The sequence below is a fragment of the Aythya ferina genome (assembly GCF_964211825.1).
Source record: "Aythya ferina genome assembly, chromosome: 21".
NCBI classification, from domain to species: Eukaryota; Metazoa; Chordata; class Aves; order Anseriformes; family Anatidae; genus Aythya; species Aythya ferina.
This window is the reverse complement of record NC_140319.1, coordinates 7,821,398-7,834,025: the sequence shown is the minus strand read 5'-3', so window position 1 is coordinate 7,834,025 and position 12,628 is coordinate 7,821,398. Positions and strand designations below refer to the sequence as shown.

Here is a 12,628-nt window from a genome sequence, read left to right as displayed (position 1 = left end):
GGAAACAGCTTCTAGTTTGAAAACACACTGATTTATAGAGAGGTGCAGGCTGGGCACAGAACTTCTCTTATGCTGCTCCTTGGAAATCTATGTAACAGCTGGATAAGACAATAAAAAGGTGGTTATGTGATTTCCCTTAGGTTTTATGTTACACTTTTCCAGAACTGACTTTGTAATGGAGGGAGAAGCAGGTTCTTTTTTTTTTTTTTTTTTTTTTTTTTTCCCTTGGTCCTGCCAAAGTTGATCCTATATAAATGAAGGTTGGTACCTCTTGACCGGAGAGGTGTGTGTTGAGAAGGAAGGAGGAGGGGCTGAGGGCAGAGCAGGGATTTCTTTGAGGCAGTGCTGTTTGCTGGGAACGTACAAATGAAATGTTCCAAGAATATGAGCACAGACCTGTCTCCCTGAATGGGGTGGGAAACAATGAATGCCAGTTTCTTCTGCCAGGGGTCTGAGCCTCCTCTTCTAGTCAGTGCTCTGCCTTAAAACCTGTATGAGAATGTGCCTTTCTTTCAGAGTCGAGTTATCTTACGCTTCTCTCAAGTGTGAAGGCAGCTATTCTCATCCCTCCATCTGAAGAGGAGTCTAAGAACACAAGGATCTGGGAGGAAAAAAAAATAAAAATGATGTACTTGCAGATCCTGGGTGGCCATATGTGAAAAGGAGCTACAGAAGGGAAGGTTGCTTAGAAGAACGGAGCTAGAAATTTAATTGTGACTTAAGAGATCTCTTATTTCTGTTTGAAGGGGGTTCCACATCCAGTAAAAGATTAGTTTCTTGTGTGTGTGAATCCTCCACCTCCTTACTGCGTAGTTACCACGAGGTGCAGCTGGCCTTCAGGAAGGTCTGGGTAGTTCAGGCCCGTAACACTGCAGTAGACAAGCAGCTCACAGATTCAACGTAGTTATTTTTGTAACGCGGCAGTACTACACCAAAGGGCATTATTTTGCCCGTTTGACAGATGGAGAATCAAGATGCCAAGAATAAGATCTCTGTGCCTACTGCTTTCTATGCACGCCTATCATAAGCACGGCGATTAACGTGGTGTCTGAGGCTGGGAATGCTGTGGGGGATACAGACTGCCTGCTATTTGGGTGCAGGAACTAGCTCCCCATATAATCAAGGGACAGAAGAATTACGAAGACCCAAGAAACAGCTCTAACAAATGATATGATCAAGGCCAAAAGTTGAAGTTCTGCATGAGCCCCAAGGACACCTATCTCCTAGATCCCCAGATAATCCAGAGATTCCATTGAAAAATATTGCCAGTCATAAACAAAATCCTGCAGTTCCTTTTTATTTTATGTTGGGACAAAGTGGGAACTATATCAAAAATCTTTTCCTGTATCTCTGCTGGCTTTGCTTCCTTACAGAGCAGAGGAAAAGGTATCCTGTTTCCAGTAGGAAATAAAATGAACTTTGGGTGTAGCAGATGGCACTGGCTTTCATTTCCTAGAGGTTATTGTAGGCCAATCTGAACTTTGGATTGGGAAGTCAACAGTGACAAATATTTTTTATTTCTCTTGTGTAGCTTAGCTCTGAAATAAACTTCTTAGTATTTGTAAGGAAAATGCTTATATTATCAGTCTTCCAGCACGTACCAGGCTGGATAGGGCCCTGAGCAACCTGATCTAGTGGGTAGCATCCCTGGTCTAGGTAGTGCTGAGCCTTCTAACTTTTTGTTTAGAGAATGTGGAAAAAGGGAGGAAATTGATCAGTAAGTTTAGAATAAGACCTGAGAGAATGCGATAAATTATTTTTTTTTAAATGTTCTTCTATAGCAAGTTTGCACCTGGGTAAGCAATAGCAGTACACTACCCCAAGCAGATATCCAGAAGTTCACAGTTGTTGCAGAGATGTAAAGGAGCTACCTGACTACTGGCTCCATTTTCCTATTGGGAAAAGTTTTTACCTTCTTATGATTCAAATTTGCACTGATTTGGCAAACACAGCCTATACTTTAAGTGTCTTAGGTATACACACATTGTATTTGCCAGGCAAGTATAACCAAGTCAGTTGGAAGCCCTAAGACTGCTTGGCAAGGAGTGAGAGCCAGGAGAGGCTGTGAATACAGCCGAAAGGCTCAGAGGCTTAGGAGCAATCATTGCAATGAACGAGCACCCCACCACTGCATGCTTTCAGATAATTAAATTATACAGCAAGCCAATAAAAATCACGTGCTGAACCTAAAAGTGAAATTGATTGTTGTTGTTAAGATATCAGTGAAATAATCCCCTGAGCACTTTTGCAGATGAAATACACTGGGAAAATCTGACGTTGACGGTCCTGGGGAGAATCCTTTTGTATCTTTAAACTCAGGGGGAAATATTTCTCTCTTTCTTCTACTTGATGCATCTATGGGCAAATTCCCCCCTTAGGAGAGGCAAGCAGAGAGCTACTCCTAAAGGCAGACAAGGGAGTTGTGAGTATGTGTGAGAGCAGGATTATGCCCTTAAAATAGACATGCGGAAGGTGGGGAGATGAATAATTTTTAAAGGTCCTTGGGTGGGAAAGGATCTTGTCATTGTTTGCATTATTGATTAGGACATGATACACTTCTGGTTGGTGATTAAGCTTTCAAGGGCAGACATGAGCTATAAAACATTTGTCTGTAGCTACAGAGCCAGCAATACTAGACAGTAGGAGGGGTTTTGATTTACTGCTGATGTATCTTGTTTTTATTAGATGTTTCTGTTCGTGATGGGAAAGCTGGAGACAAGCATTTAGGTTCCTGTGCTGTAAGAAAGTCCTTCTCTTCTGCATGAGGAGAAGTACCATCAATTCTAAAGGGTGAACATCAATCTGGGGATTTCTTTTTCCAGAAATTGAGAAACAGTAGGGTTTTCAATTGTTGGGATACATGCTGTCTTTTCCCCAAAGCAATTTAGATTCAAAACACATGAAGTAATAAGGCATTTGCTGTTTACATTGGGCTACTTTGAAAGGATTTTTCCCTTTTTGCTTGCTTTGTAACTTTTTTTTTTTTTTTTTTTTTTTTAATATTTTTCACTTGGACCCTGAAGGGCTGGGGCCTAAGCAGACAATCTGGATGACTGCCTTCTTTTAGGGTGTTTTTTACTGTGAATGTTAAGACCCCACATAAGACTGTTTATTTAAGAGGTACTTCCTCAGGCATAAGACATCCCAAACAATACAGAACTGTTCCAAGACTGGCAGAGAGGGAGGAACCTAGTCTGGAGGTTTTATTAAAGGTTGTTTTTTTCCTTAGAAAAGTTTCTCAAGTCTGTGAGGAATTTATAGTCAGAGAGCTCAAGCCCAGACAGCACAGACTAGCTCTTACCTCACTTGCTTGGAAGACTGTACGTGATTCAGGGCTATGAGTATTTTTGTTTTCATATTTTCCTTGGGGAATCTGTAATAACCATGGCTATACCTGAGACACCATGCTGGGAGTAAGATAGCATTCAAGGATACTACAACCATCTTCCCCAGAGGTTTGGTTGCTATGTCTTACTTGCCCACCATGTGAAATTGACCTTCAACTCTCAACTCAGAAATAATTTTTTCTACAGATAAAAATTATGTGGGGTTCTGCACTTTTTTTTCTCTGTGCATACGTTCGCTTTACCATCAGTAATGTGTATGTCAGAACTCCTGTGGTAGCACTGTATGAGAATACATCACCTAATTCATTTCCTCCCATCCCGGGGTTTTGCAGTCATTCCTCAATGCCCTGGCTATGACCTTCTCCCGACACTTACTCAGGTTATACTACAACATTTGTTGTGTTTAGTATTGATGTAACTGAATGGGCTGAGTCATCTGAATAGATGTTGCTGCTCTCCATATACTCTAAGAATCAGGGATGGCATGAATAATACAGCAGCTGGTGCTTGGGGGTTCTCCCGTAGGCACTAAATAGCTACACTAAGTGTATGAGCACTGCAACCTCCTAAAGTGATCAAACCCAAGCAGGACGTGGTGCTGACATCATCCTTAGTATGATGTGGCTTAAGTATTGTTCCCATGGAAACAAGGTACCCAACTCTATCACATTTTGTATCTCCCTACAAACCGATGCACACTAAGATGTCAGAGAAAATCCCATACCTCTCGATGCCAGGCTTCTGGGCTTTGCCCTGAATGCATGCAAAAGGTCACATATAAATCTTTGTCTCTTAGGCAGCCATCCAAAGCCTTTATGGTGAAGTGGGCATGCAACCCCTCTTGTGCCATCACTCCTGTACAAGGTGGTTAATGCAGAAGCTTTTGGGAAGCTGCAAGGGGCTGGCCTTGGCAGCTACCTGCAATGTAATTCACATCCGTGGCTAACATTTTCAATACTTAGAGATGCCAAAGCAGCCCTGGCCAAGCCTCCTGTGGGAATGTGGAAACACTGAGAAACTTTTGGCGTTACGGTGCAATCTGTAGTTATTCTATGCAGTCGCTCAGCACCAAGCAATTGCTAACTTCTGGAGTTCCTTAAAGGCTTCCCTTCGGCATGAGCTGCTTGTAGCTAGCAGCAGTGGAAAAGCTATTCCTTCAAGTTGCATAAAACAGACAAGTAATCCAACTTTTTTATACATCTGATCTCCTGAAGCAGCCAAATGCTCTGTTCTGAGTATCGCTGGAACATTAAAGCATGCAGAGCTACCAGGGTGTGCAGTCACAGGACAAGGGGGAATGGTTTTAAACTAAAATAAGGTAGATTTAGATTAGATATAGGGAAGAAGCTCTTTACTATGAGGGTGATGAGGCACTGGCACAGGCTGCCCAGAGAAGCTGTGGATGCCCCATCTCTGGAGGTATTTCTATCCCCATATCAGGTAAAAGTCCGGTACCATATCTGAAATCAGTTGCATGTGAAATATTTTTCATTTCTTCTTTAGTTACCAATTCCACTGTATCTGTGAGAGAGAAAGTAGGGGTATGGAGAGTACTGTAAAACTCTTCCAAGAAACTGCATTAAAACTCTTGTTACTTTTCTGTTTGTCTTTAGGACAACAAAGAACCAGAACTCTGTAATGATAGCTCATTTCTGTTGTGACTTGGGTTCTAATGTTCAGGTTACACAGGTACTAAGATGTATTTGTTTTTCTCTGTGTGTGAATTAATCCCAGAATCCCAGAATCACAGAATTAATGTAAATAAGAAAGCTCCCATGCCCCAAGGTGTATACAACGAATAGATTTACTATCCAAATCACTATTTTGCTTAGTAACCGAAGCAGTATGCAACAGCACAATACTGCAGAGTGTTAGCAAATACCTTCCTTCACCTCACAGTCTCAGTCTATGCTGTTGCATTCTGAAGAGTGAAAGGAGTATTAAAGAAACTGGCAGAAATTAGTCTGGTATATACACTTTCCTTAAATACAACAGACAGTCTGAAGCTATAGGGTGATATTAAGAAACAAACAAAAAAACCCCACAACAGCCTAATCCTCCATAAATCAGCACAAATAATGACTCTAGAATGATGGCTACCCTTTGATTTATTGTAGCAGGGATGCAGACTACAGAAGATAACTCATTGTGCTCAAAATGATGGGTTTGTCTTTGAGAGCCAGCCTAACCCTGTTATCTGTCAACTAACAGAAAAACAAACAAACAAACAAACAAAAAAACAAAACACAAAACAACAGAAAAAACAGTGCTCAAATGTCTTCTCATAGCTGGTTGGCTACCAGATGTGTGTAGAGTAAATAACCCCCAGTAGATGCACATCTGAAACAGATTAGAATCAGTAAAACCTCCAAGTTTAGATGCTGTTTCAAAACTCTTCCCTCATGAGACAATGATATTTTGAACATCATAAAAAAAAATAAATCAGACATCAGTGGTATTAGGTATAAAAGACAATGGCTTCTGCAATTAATTTCTAATTGCATGCACTCTGCAGAGAGAAACAGGTAAAAATAAGAACTTGTCTTACCTCTGCCTGGTGGAGACTGTTTTTCAGCTGTAGAAGGCAGGTAGTTCATGTAGCTTCTGCAATATAATTAGAATATTTACATTTTTTGGCAATCAGAATCAAACACTTATTCTTGTTATTAGCACTAATCTCTTTAACAAGGCTTTTCCCAAGAAATGGTCTTGCAAAGTACTGTGACTACATCTCTCTCTCTTCCTTCATACGTTCACTCACACAGAGGTGGATTAGAATGCCCAATGAATTAAATGCTCTGCTTGGAGACTTATCAGGGAGAATTAACCCTTTCCACCATATTTGAAATCACTTGATTTTATATCTAGACTGGAGAAAACAGACTGTGCAGCAGGCACTACCAGTACTGTCCTTAATGGGACAAGATGATTTACTAGCTTGTTAGCATTTAGAAAAGTCTCTCCTATTACAGTAAATCTTAGGACAGTTCTCAGTTTAACTTGACATGCTTTAATTCTTTCCCAAGAGGTTTGAAAGTATCTATGGCAGGAAAACTTGTTCTGGAAGGCAATGCCTGATTTTCCATACATTTAATTTCCATGTAGTGCTTAATATTGCAATTAGAATTTTAGAATGTTGTGTCATTAAAAATAGATGTGCATGACTTAAAAGGCATGTCTTTGCTTTATTTTGGTACGTGGAAAGACAGACTGCAAACAAAATGAATTTAAGTTATTTTACTTGAAATGATTTCCAGCTACAAGACACGCAAAATTTCTGCAGTAATATCCATTAACCATGTATTGTTTGTATCTTTCAAATTAAGTATGATAGTTCTGTTCTCAAAGGGAAGATATTCAGACCAACTGAAAAATGTAGAGTATATAACCAGTCATATGAGTTCATATACCACATATATATCATCTAATTAAACACAGAAAGCCAACTTTTCAATAAATTCTTACACTTATTTTTAGCAATACTATCCATAGTGTGAAGTTCTGGATTATCAAAATGCTTATACATGTGCTTAACTTTTAGCAAACATCCCATTTTCACCTCCACCTCACCTTCCTGCATGCCCACCAATGGTTAGGATGCTTGTGGAAACTGGAAGACTTGCATCATTCAGGCTGAAGATGTTCTGAACTTGTGTTCTGAATGAACAACTGGTATTTATGTTCTGTAGTACCAAGAGCTGCAGCACAGACGAAGGTAGAGAGATCTGGTCAGTTCTTTCACAGAGTAACTGCTGGAGGTGCCATACATCAGGAATGGACCCTGGCAGAGAAGCAGAGAGGTACCTGAGTGCCCACTAGGAAAGGATTTGGATTCTAGATGCACCTCTGTGGTTAGTTTCCCATTTGGTACTACTGGGTTGGTGTATAGCTCACTCTCAGAAACAAACTTAGGCAGTGCCATGCCTGTAAGAAGGAACCAAAATGTTCTTATTGTTTCCCTTGCCATTGTCTACAACATAAACACAACATCTGTCCCAGCAGGCTGCATACAGTGGGATGCTCAGGGACACATTCTTGTTCCCACTGAGGGCTGAGGCTCTGAATTTACTGTTGCCAAAGAGCTGTGCAAATAAATAAACAAGGGAGTGTGCAGTATCAGAGGCAGAACAGAGGGGTGACCTCTACTAGCATCACTGATTGGGGAACGGGTTTGATGAGAATCTGTAGCTCTTTTGCAATAGCATGTCATCTTCAAAGTATTTTGTACCCAGAGCTGAGAGATGAGGACAAACATCTGAAATAGAAGATTATCCCCATTTTACAGATGAAACAAAGTCACACAGAGAATCAAAGTCAAGATTAGATTAATAGATGTTGATGCCAGAGGAACCATTATGTCGTCTGGCATCTGGCAAAATAGAGCAGAGAATTTCACACAAATTACTCCATTAAATCTACAGTCTCTGAGCCTAGAAAAAGACCTCCAGAGCTGTCATACAGACACCATGCCATCTTTGGGTGAGCTGCTGCAGGGCACTGATGGAAGCGTACATCCTATTTTTAGTATGAGTTTATTTCACTTATATCTGCCTCATCTAGTGTTGTTTATTTACAAACAAATATATTTTTAAAAAGTCTAAATATCTTCTTTGCCTTTTTGCTACCTAGTACTAATTATCAACATGTTACCTTCTTCAGGGTAATATATTTCATGTATTTGCTGAATACATTCCTATGACCGTTCAAAAAGTCTAGGAAAGAAAACATTTCAAAAATAAATTTTTAATAGAATATTATGGAAGGAAGAGGACAAGTATAGGGGAAGTTCTTGGGAGGAACCAAAGTCAGCAACAAACAAAAATGTTCTGTAGATAGGAACAGACTTGAGCATGTGCTTGAAAGGTGGGTTGAATCGGGTCTTGGATACCAGATCTGCTGCCAGTTATTGTCAATTAGAAGCTTCACTGTTGAGAAGTGATTTGGGTCTTTCAGAATAACACAGTCTATTCTAAACTGTCAGTTCTGTGGCATTTCCCCCTACATCTCTACTTGATGTGTGATTATATTGCAGTTCATCAGTCAGGTTTATTAGGAGGCTTAATTGGATGGCATTAGCTGGCATTTTAGCTATCCAAAGCAGTTGAGAATGCAATCAATTAAAACATCCAAACACATTAATGATGTGGATAAAGGACAATTTATGTAGATGGATAATTACCTGTTTTCTTCAGTAAGTAGACTTTATTGCCCAAGAATGGACAAATGATGCATGAGAAAAAAAGAAACAGCATTGCAAACATAATGTTGGCAAGGTTGCAAAAAAATAGAAAGCAAATGGTGAAGTATAAGTGTTTCTGTTGTTAAAACTCTGTATTAAAAGAACTAACCCTACATTGTTACTAGTACTCAAAGATGTTCCTAATATTGTAAGATTTTAATGTGATTTTTAGAGAATGTAGTGAGTATATTGCCAGTGTTTGAATCTTATACGACATCTGAGGTTTCTAAGCAATCAAGATGCTCCATAAAATGGTCATTCTAAGTAGGAAAATAATAATCAGTCTGTTTTTCATTTCATCCACTACTGATCTGGATCTAAAACTGTGTCTCTCCTGTGACTTCAGATCCCTATGCATCATGCTACGTGACACCCGTGAAGTATATCCACCAGGTCGCATTAGGCATACACAACACTGACCTGGAGACAAAAATACAACCGAGGGGCATAACAAAAATGCAGAACTGGAATGGAACAGAGTCTTCCTCCTCCTCCTGTGTTTCCTGCTCCCTCCTATACTCCCCCTCTGGGTTTACTGCTAGATTTTCTCATTCACTGTGACGCAGTTCAGGAATGAGACGTAAACCTACCTGATACTGTTCTTAATTTCCTTTACAATCTGTGGGAAATCCTTACGCTAGTTTATTTTCTGTAACACTTGATTTTTTTGGAATCATGTAGGGAATGTACAAATACAAAAATGATCAGGTTGAATGGTGAGACACCTACACCCACAGCTAACCTGGGAAGTTAAACTTGGCCTTGCATTGCACACCAAACAAGTACTCAGTGCTCCTCAGGACCACAGAGTAGACCTGTCAAGGTCTGTGGTAGGTCTTGGCCATGCATCATATGCCCAAAGTAAAATTTCTGAAATAAACTGTAAATGAAAGTTATATAGCAATTTGTTCCCAACCTGTCCTCACCGCTTCTCAGTTGGTGAACACCACGAACGGTGATATCATCCTCCTCTTCTGCCCTCCAGGTACTTCAGTGACCAAACAAACCACTGGTCCTGTACTTGGGGTGTCAGAGGTGTACACATCTGTGAGGCAAGTGCAGGTCTGCAGTATTCTTTGGTGTCCTACAGAACAAATTAATATGTAAGAGTCATTTGTGGAAGCCATAGCGGGTACAGGAGAGAAGAGAGAGAGCATCCTAAACCCCACAGCTCTGGAGTGCTGCGCCTTCAAAGTAATCCTTAAGGTGTCATTGAGTGATGGCTGACTGAAGCAATGGGTCCTGACATGGACTAGTTTAGCTGAAATATGATTGAAATAGCCAAGACTCCAAAGGCAGGCTACAATGCCAGTGATAATTTCATGTAACACATTAAATTAATGATGGCAGTGACTCCTCAGAGCCCTGGCAAATTAGAAATTGCTTGATGCAGAAGCAGTACAATGATAACACAGTTAATCTTCTGCAGAGAAATGATAGTAAAAGAAATGGCTTTTAGATTAGCTGTCATTAAAGTGAAACATCTGCCTCTGCAAGTCAAGTGGAATGTCCTCACTTGTAAACACAGAAACTCATTAAAAGTTACTGGGTCTGTGTGGCTGTAAGCCAGAGCCACATTTCCACCATGATGTAAATCTGGGAAGCTCCATGGATTAAACTGAAAGTCAGGAAGATGACTTCCCAGGCAATATGTCAGCTTCAAAAACGCATTTGATCAGTTGCTGATGTTTTTTGATTCTCTTACTACCTAGGAGCGCTTAAGTAACTGAAATTGAAAAAGCAATGGGGGTGATATGAGTTTAAAGGAAAAAATGATCTTTTGAAATCAGAAAAGTTCAGTTTAGCTCTGTCTGAGCTCTGAGAAAAGCTTCCAGTTGACTATTTAATCCCAACCAATCATTTCTAAACCGTTCCTTGCCTGCTTGACTGCGGCATACGAAGTCAGGAAACTTTGCTCATATAACTGTGTGTGTGCAACAAATATTCTCACATCTGGTATCCCTTTTATGTGTTTGTAAGAAATCTTGAATATTTTATAAAGCCAACGCTGGCAAGCGATCATTTGTGTAGAAACAATCAAGCTTTCAAAGCCTCCTTTGTTCATTACCTGGTGACAAGGTGCAGCAGGGTAGTCTTCCTTCAGCTTCTCTGCCTCCCCATGTAGATGGACTGCAATTATTACAGCCTAGCTGATGCATTGCTGAGGTTGAAGAAAACTTCAAAGAAATGAAATTCAGAGGGAGCAAAGGGATATTTGGTAGTATCTGCATACAGCTCAGAGTTGCATGAGCTACAGGTGTTAAAGCTTTCCTTGGGATGAATGTAGGTTTCAAATAAATTGGTATCCAGTTCCACTGTTGACACCGGTTGATCAGGCCATATTCCCTTCCTGATTACTCTAGTGTTGGCTCATAACTATGCTCAAATTCTTTGTAGTTATCCAACGTTTACACCAGCATGCTGTAAGAATGTCCTGAAGTGTGTTGCACAAGAGACTTTCAAGGAACAGGTATTACAATAGTTCCTTCTGAAAACAATTTCAGACATCAGCTGCAGGCACAGAGTGAGTAATGCCTCTCAAAGCAGTTGCAAACAGCTCCATAATCTTCCAAATTGCAGCATACCCTTAAAGAAACATGTAGAAGTGCTCACTGCAGTTTCTTCTACCCAGATTCTTCAGTCTGGAAGTGGAAAAAATATCCCGTTAGAAAATGGCATGTATATAATGAGGTGGTTGGTGATTCCACTGAACAGTCCCAGGCCCTGAGAAGGGGCATGGCATCAGATAAGAATGAGACTTATCGGCCTGGACTGGAAGGGAGATGTTTGTTGAGAAGTACTGATGGATTTCTGGTGCATAACTATTGCTGGTGGGGGAGACTGGGCTGAAAGGAAAACAGCCAAAGCCAGCTCCCTAGTGACAGCAATGCCCTCTCCGATGGCTGCTGTGATAGCTTGTTTAACATTGCAGCAGTCTGGCTAGAGCCAGACTCAAAAGCAGTGATGCTATTAAGGCATCTCAAATGGTCCTCATGGCCTCCCTAGCACTGCCGGAAGGATCACAATTAGCCTCAGAGTTATATCCACAGCCAGTAATGATGACTGTCTCTTAGAAAATGCCGAGTACTCTGCAAGGACTTCAGTGGTTTTTTTTTTGTTTTTTTTTTTTTTGCAAGATACTGTCTTGTGGCAAAGCACAGCAAGAGAGTGGTGGAGGTATGTGAACCTGAAGGCACAGGCATGCTTTTGGCTCTTAGGTGCATGGGCTGGGCAGTAGCTGAAATAAATGGGTCACATTTAATCCTGCCTGCTCCTCAGGAGTCTGGGAAATGAGTGTCAGAATGGGTTGTGCTGAGTGTGAAATTGTGCTAGGCATGCATAATGCAGCGATGCTGCTAATCAAACCCCTCTCACTGTGACTAATCAGAAAGATCTATTTGATATTCCAAGAAATTAGTTGGAAGAGCAAGCCCATAACGGAGAAATAAAGAACAAATCAGAAGCCTAGGCACAAACAGAGATAAGGGCTTTGATCGCAGTGGTTTAATGTGCACAGAAAGGGGACAGAGAAGATAAAAGAAACAAATAAAAATGCTGATGAGAACAGTTTGGATCCACTGAGAGAAGCAGCCATTAATCTAGACCATGACTAACAGATAAGAAGTTATATGCCTTCCTGGTGCTTGAAAAAATAGCAGTCTTAGGCACCTGAAAGCATTTTTTTCCTCAGTATAGCTCTACAGCAATCTTATAGGGGTGAATTTGGAAAACTAAGCTAACCCACTTTTACATGACATAAAGACCTGGGTCTTCATGAAAATTTCAGTTCATTATGAATGACATACTAAAATTCAGAAAGTTGGTTCTGCTTCTCTCAGCAGAGAGGCTATTAATCCCGTAGGCTACTGTTTTCTTCTTTTTGATTTCAACCCTGACTCTTTCTTCAGTCCTTGTGTTGATATTCCTAACTGTCAGCATGGATAACTCAGAAGAGAACCAGATTCTTGGTCTCTCTGTAATGAAATTACTTTACTCGAGTGCAACTGAGTGTCTGTGTGTCTAGACCTCATGCTCTCAGCGT

General features: G+C 40.6%; 1 protein-coding gene across 8 annotated transcripts in view; it reads right to left on the bottom strand.

Annotated features, from left to right (window-relative positions):
- MMEL1 (membrane metalloendopeptidase like 1) overlaps positions 1-12,628 on the bottom strand; it is a 56,731-nt gene that overhangs the window by 29,430 nt on the left and 14,673 nt on the right. For 3 of the 8 annotated variants that reach the window (XR_014685150.1, XR_014685154.1, XM_084494688.1), the window contains 4 exons: positions 10,655-11,228; positions 9,503-9,670; positions 6,918-7,128; positions 5,896-5,951 (listed from right to left, as the gene is read on the bottom strand). The gene's annotated coding sequence lies outside the window, so the exon portion shown is untranslated. Of the gene's footprint in view, positions 1-396; positions 602-5,611; positions 5,688-5,895; positions 6,045-6,917; positions 7,129-9,502; positions 9,671-10,654; positions 11,229-12,628 lie in introns of those variants that run through there. The other 5 variants (XR_014685149.1, XR_014685153.1, XR_014685151.1 and 2 more) reach the window with 5 other exon arrangements.